The 7,500-nt window shown below is 36.2% G+C and overlaps 1 protein-coding gene across 1 annotated transcript in view; it reads left to right on the plus strand.

Moving 5' to 3' along the window:
• The window catches only part of LOC143032286 (uncharacterized), a gene marked incomplete at its 5' end in the record, with an annotated part of 48,029 nt that overhangs the window by 27,094 nt on the left and 13,435 nt on the right, over positions 1 to 7,500 (plus strand). The window lies entirely within an intron of this gene.

A 7,500-nucleotide genomic window follows, 5' to 3' on the forward strand; every position in this document is an offset into this window, starting at 1 on the left:
AAACACATTCAAACTCCCTCTCTCTTTCTCTCTTATGTTCCATGTTTCTGCCCCATACAGTTCTGTTGGCACAATCACTCCTTCATACAGTCTCCTCTTAGCATCCATTCCCAAATGTCTATTCCTCATTACATTGTTCAATCCACCAATGCATTTACTCGCTTCTCTCAATCTACATTCTACCTCCACCTTCACTCCACCTTTTCCTGCCACATTTGCACCCAAGTATCTAAAACTAAAAGAAATGATACATGAATAATTGAATAATGATACATGAATAATTGAATAAAACATTTTAATACCTAATGGCAATCGCATATCATGTCACATACATGGATAGCAATGGGATGACGAAGCACGAAAAAAAAAAAAATCAAATTGAGTGTCACCACGATGGCCCATTGAATAACGCGCCAGGAAGAAAACGGGTACAGAGAAAATGGGACCGCTATTGTGACGAAAACAGACGAAGACGTCTTAATGGTGATGGTATGCTAATTAAGGGGACCACAAGTAATTAGGCCGAGTCTTTAAACTATTTAGGCGGGGGAAGCAGCCTGGCAAATTATCGCCGACTAACTAACTCTCTCTCTCTCTCTCTCTCTCTCTCTCTCTCTCTCTCTCTCTCTCTCTCTCTCTCTCTCTCTCTCTCTCTCTCTCTCTCTCTCTCTCTCTCTCCCTCTCTCATTCTCTCTCTCTCTCTCTCTCTCTCTCTCTCTCTCTCTCTCTCTCTCTCTCTCTCTCTCTCTCACTCTCTCTCTCTCTTCTCTCTCTCTCTCTCTCTCTCTCTCTCTCTCTCTCAATACCTCTCTCTCTCTCTCTCTCTCTCTCTCTCTCTCTCTCTCTCTCTCTCTCTCTCTCTCTCTCTCTCTCTCTCTCTCTCTCTCTCTCTCTCTCTCTCCCCTTCTCCATCTCTCTCCCTATCCCCTCTCCCTCTCCCTCTCCCTCTCCCTCTCCCTCTCCCTCTTCCTCTCCCTCTCCCTCTCCCTCTCCCTCTCTCCCTCCCCTCTCCTCTCTCCCTCTCCCTTTCCCTCTCCCTCTCCCTCTCCCTTTCCCTCTTCCTCTTCCTCTCCCTCTCCCTCTCCCTCTCCCTTTCCCTCTCCCCCCTCTCCCTCTCCCTCTCCCCCTCTCCCTCTCCCTCAGAGAACTAGAGAGAGAAAGAGTTAAAGAGATAGAGTTACAGACAGACAGACAGACAGACAGACAGACAGACAGACAGACAGACAGACAGACAGACAGACAGACAGACAGACAGACAGACAGACAGACAGACAGACAGACAGACAGACAGACAGACAGACAGACAGACAGACAGACAGACAGACAGACAGACAGACAGACAGACAGACAGACAGACAGACAGACAGACAGACAGAGGGAAGATATGTTCCCACATTTTTTTCCCGCTTAATACAATTTCCACCACCCCCTTCCCTCCAACCCATCACTTGATAACAGGGCTATCTTACCCCTCCCTCAACCTCCAAATGATTTCTGTCTTCAGGTCGTATTCGGTCACAGGCGAAGGAAATGACCTGATTCGTAGACCTCCTGGACTGGAGATCGACCTCCGCCTTGACCCGCTCGCTTCACCCCAGCCGCATCGCGATTGACATGACGTTTCAACAAAATTGCATTTCGCCAAATTTTGTTTTCTCAAATTATGTTCCGCCATGTTTAATTTTGCTAAATAACTATTTTGCTAACCTAAGCTAATTTGGAATAATCCTTTTTTGGCGGGTATCAACCTAAGGTACCTTAGCCTAATGTAACACCATAACCCTACCCTATCCTGACTTCGCCTAATCTCGCTTTAGGGAGTTGGGGAAATACCTATCTTCACCCTTTTCCAGACGACGACGACGACGACGACGACGACGACGACGACGACGACGACGACGACGACGACGACGACGACGACATTCCTGTTGCTACACGTAGTTACGCACTGGTTCTCGCCCATTTGGTCTACTATTTCGTCTACTCCAAAATTCCATTTCGTCTACTGTAAAAGTCCCATTTGATCTACCTCCATTTTTACCTATTCTCTCAACGAGGTTGAATAATTCATTTTCCACTCTTTTCAGGCATTGGCCTAGGCATTGTCGTTGACGGTAGCAGTCTTTGAAATGTCTAATTTGATATTTATAATTAAATTGGTGAATCCAAAAATGGAAACGCAGAATAAGTATATGCCGCAAAGATATTTTGTGCATTTTCATGGGTTCTAATTGTTACTTCATTTGCAAATGATCGTATCTGAACTATTCCCATCATATATTCCTGTCAATCAAGTAGAAAAAGCTCGTTCATTATTCATCTTGCTTGGCAAAAATTCCCATCAATATATTCAATACTATCCGTTAATTTTTGCTTTATTAAAGGACGACGCAGAAAACTTACTAGCATTATTCCATTTAAGTTTTCGTATCCTTGTGACTATGCCTTTCATTCCATGTGACATATTTTTCTGTGACTTTTTTCAGTGACTTGTTTCCTCTAAGGATTTTTACCTAAATTCCACACAATCTATCATATCCTAACCTATCTTAATCTAACCTAATCTAACATAGTCAAATCTAACTGAATCTAACCCAACATAGTCTAAGCTAACATAGCCTAATTCAACCTTATCTAATATAGCCTAAGCTAAGCTAACCTAACTTAACCTAATCTAGACTAACCTAACCTATTCATCTCGAATTATGACAAAAGAAACAATATAGATTTAGTATATCTAGACTTTGCAAAAGCTTTTTATATTGTCCCCCACGAAAGACTACTTACTAAATTAGCTTCACACGGAGTAAGTGGTAGCCTATTAAGTTGGACTAGTAATTGGTTGAACGATCGAAAACAGAAAGTTGTTTTAAATGGCAAAACTTCTAGATGGAAATTTTTTACGAGTGGAGTTCCTTACGGTTTCGTTCTTGAGCCACTTCTATCTATATTATATATAAATGATATAGACCAAGGACTGAAATCTATTTTCTCCAAATTTGCTGATGATACAAAACTGTGCGGATGCCAAATGATCACTTAAACCAATTAGATATTCAAGAAGATTTAGATAAACTACACTAATAGTCTGAAAAGTGGCTAATGAAATCTAACACAGGTAAATGTGACGTCATGCACATAGGTTAGAATAACAGTAAGTACGATTACAAGTTATTTGGGAATTCGTTAACAAAAGCGGATAGTGAAAAGGACCAGTGTAATTATCAGTGACAATCTCAAATCATCTAAGCAGTATATTTCAGCTTCTGAGAAAACAAATAAGATTCTAGGACTGGTTGCGCGATCTTTTGACTTCAAAAGTCCATCTCTCATTAACAGGCTATACAAATCGTTAGTTCGTCCACATTTGGAATATGCTGTTTCCTTATGGTCACCGAATCTCATTAAAGACATCGACAGATTGGAAAAAGTACAACGGCGAGTCACAAAACTGATTCCAAATATAACAATAAATAGATAAATGAATAAATCATACGAAAATCGACTAAAACATATGAATCCATTTTTCCTAAAAAAAAAAAAAAAAAAAAAAAAAACGTAGCCTCAGAGGTTACTTGGTACAGGTCTTTGAAATTCTAAAGGGAATTGACAACATTAAAAGTGACCAAATTCTTTGCTCTGAATGAGAATTCGACAAGAAATAATGGTCTCAAAATGTCAGGAAATAGATTTGATTTGGAAGTGGATAGAAACAACTTCGCCAAACGTGTAGTTGAATAAATGGAACAAACTTCCTGCAGGGGCAGTGCAATGTAGTTCATTTCGAAGTTTTAAGATTCGTTTAAATAAACACCTATGCAAGATGCTGTAATGCCTGCCATTTATTTTATATATATTTTTAATTATTTGTCTATTTGTTTATTATTATTTGCTTGATTACCATTTATTATTATTTATCTTCTAATTTATTATTATTTACTATTTACCTGCTTGTCTATTAGTTAACTTTACCTATGTATTTATCTGTCTGAATATTTATCTATTTATGTATTTACTTATTTATTTATGTATTTATTTACTTATTTATTTATTCATTTCTTTATTTATCTATTTATTTATTTATTTGCTTATCTATTTATTTATTTATCATTGTATATATATATATATATATATATATATATATATATATCTATATATGTATATCTATATATATATATATATATATATGGATTTATATAGAGATATATATATATATATATATATATATATATTTTTTTTTCTTTTTCATCCGACCTAGTTATGGACCAAAAGGTCTGTCGGCATACTCCTTCTTTGTAATCCTTTCTAGAGTAATCCAACCCAGCATATAACCTCACCAGCATCTGTGCATTATGTCACAAGGTAACGGCAAGACTCGCATTTCACACACATGTCCGTGACAAGACCTGTGCTACGAACATACAATCTTGTCACTGGTGTGTCACGTGGTAGAATAGCGCGAATCGGTGTGACCACGTGACGTGGTGACTTTTGCCCACGCCACCAAGTGATACTGATTGCACGTGTATATAACACATCACTGACAAGAAAACGTGCCCCACCCCCTTCCTCTTAGCATGTTGTGATATACAACATGTCCCTCCCTCCCATTGTATCAAGTCACAGAAATGCCTTATAGTATTAGATGGAAGAGCAGTGAGGTCGAGTGGTAGGACGACTGAATAATACAGGGTGCTTCAAAGGCATCAGGAAATGTTTTCCAACCAGACGGACAAGTGAAAAAATCCCAATTGAAAACTAAAAAAAAAATCACTACTACTACTACTACTACTACTACTACTACTACTACAACTGCTACAACTACTACTACTACTACTACTACTACTACTACTACTACTAATAATAATATTAATAATGATAATAAAAATAATAATAATAATAATAATAATAATAATAATAATAATAATTATAATAATAATAATAATAATAATAATAATAATAATAATAATAATAATAATAATAATAATAATAATAATAACAATAATAATAATGATAAAATAATAATAATAATAATAATAATAATAATAATAATAATAATAATAATAATAATAATAATAATAATAATAATAATAATAATAATAATAATAATAATAATAATAATGATAATGATAATTATAATGATAATGATAATGATAATAATAATAATAATAATAATAATAATAATAATAATAATAATAATAATAATAATAATAATAATAATAATAATAATAATAATAATAATAATAATAATAATAATAAAAATAATAATAATAATAATAATAATAATAATAATAATAATAATAATAATAATAATAATAATAATAATAATAATAATAATAATAATAATAATAATAATAATAATAATAATAATAATAATAATAATAATAATAATAATAATAATAATAATAATAATAATAATAATAATAATAATAACAATAGCTCCTTTCTAATGTTGGCTGCATGCTATTTTGGTGTTAAAAGCTGCTCAGTAGAATGCAGCTGATACTTTAGGGTGTATATGGGATACCCCTACGGATCAAAGCCTCACATAATTTTGTCTGAGATAGAGGAAATCTCTATTCATAGAAAAATTATATTACATCATTTCACGACTGTCCCTCTGACTCTTAATACCTAGAATAATATTATTATTTTTTTTTTATCTAACCTTGTGGTAGGGGAGAAAGAATACTGCCACTGCGAGTTCCTACTTGTGTCATGAAAGGCGAATAAAACGAGAGAGGGGTAGGACTAGGAATCCTACTCTCTGTAGCCCCTAAGGGGAGATTCATAAAAAAGCAAAGGCATAAGAGGGACTGGGAGGAGTTTTCTAGCCAGAACCCTGAGGTTTGGATCTTTTAATGTGCGTGGATGTGATACGTATCAGATTAGATTAAAAGGGAAGAGAAAGGCAATATGTTTGTAAGAAGAAAGATGGATGTGTTGGCATTGAGTGAAACTAAGTTGAAAGGGAGGGGCGACTTTGAGTTTGGAAGTGTAGTTGGGATGGTGTCAGGAGTGAAGAGAGGACGAGGGAGAGAAGGGGTGGCTATACTTGTAAGTGAAGATATATCAAACATGTGGTGGAGTGGAAGGAAGTTTCTTCTAGGTTAATATGCATGATGACGAAACTGTGAAGGGAGATGTGGGCTTTTGTAAGTGCATATGAGCATGGTAGTGAGAAGAGTATAGAGGAAAGGGAGGCTTTTTTTGATAGATTTAAATGAGTACATAGACAGTTTAGGAAGAAATGTCAATGTAGTGGTATTGGGAGATCTCAATGCTTGAGTACGAGATGAACCAATAGACGGAGTGGTTGGGAAGTGTGGAGTTCAAGGAAAAGTCGTAGTGGAGAGATGATGGTGGAGATGTGTCTAGAGAGTTGATGATAGCAAATACAGTTTTTAAGAAGAAAGTCAAGTATAAGTACACATGGGAGAGAGTGGTGAATGGGAAAGTGGTAGATAGGGCTTTAATGGACAATATAGTAGTGCCCAGGAGAAGAGTAAGAAGAGTTTTGGATGTATATGTTCTTAGGGGAGAAAATTGAGGAATATCAGATAATTTTTTACTGGAAGAAAAGTCGAGTGGAGGATAGATGGAGGAAGAGAAAAAGAACAGAAGATAGGGAGGTGCCTAGAGTAAACTGCTTAAATGAGAAAGGAAAGTAGGAGTACAAGAAGAAGCTGGGAGAGGAGAGAGAGGGAGTGAAGGATAGAGTAGAACTAAGAATGGAGGAGGAATGGGGATGTTTCAAGGAGAAAGTCACAAGGTGTGCAAAGATGGTGTGTGGAAAAATGAGGACGGGAGGAAATAGAATGAAAAATAGTGAGTCTTGGGATGAGGAGGCAAAGAAAGTTGTAGACGAAAAGAAACGAACATTTACAGATTGGTTACAAAATATGACGAGAGAATCGTATGAGAGGCACGAAGAAAAGGGAAGAGAAGTAAAGCATATAATAAAATAGGCAAAAAGGAGAGCAGATGTGAAATGGGGTAAGAGTATGACCAAAAAAAGTAATAAAAAGATGCTTTGGAAGGAATTTAAGAGAGGAAGAGGAGGCGAATCAAGTAAAGAAAAAGTATATGCAGATTGAGAGATGATAATGGAAGAGACGGCAGAGTATTTTAGGGAGTTACTAAATGTAAAGAAATATAGAGAGGGAAGAGTAGTTGCAATGGATAGCGCTAAGAAAATGAGTTATGAATGAGGAAAATGAAGGAGAAATATGGAAAGATGAAGTGAAAGCAGTTATTAAAATAATGAGAGAAGGTGCGGAATGTCTAAAAAGGGAGGTACAGTGATTGTGGACTGGCTGGTATGGCTCTTTAATGTTTGTCTACAAGAGGGTAGCGTACCGGAGGACTGGAGGAGTGCCTGTATAGTTCCACTTTGCAAGGGAAAGGGGGGCAAGTATGAGTGTAGTAGTTTTAAGGGGATCAGTTTGTTGAGTGTAGTTCAGAAGGCTAGGTGTTACGTGGATTATATTTTTGGGGTAA

Source organism: Oratosquilla oratoria, chromosome 13 (genome assembly GCF_046742065.1).
Source record: "Oratosquilla oratoria isolate Oo_2021 chromosome 13, ASM4674206v1, whole genome shotgun sequence".
Lineage (NCBI taxonomy): Eukaryota > Metazoa > Arthropoda > Malacostraca > Stomatopoda > Squillidae > Oratosquilla > Oratosquilla oratoria.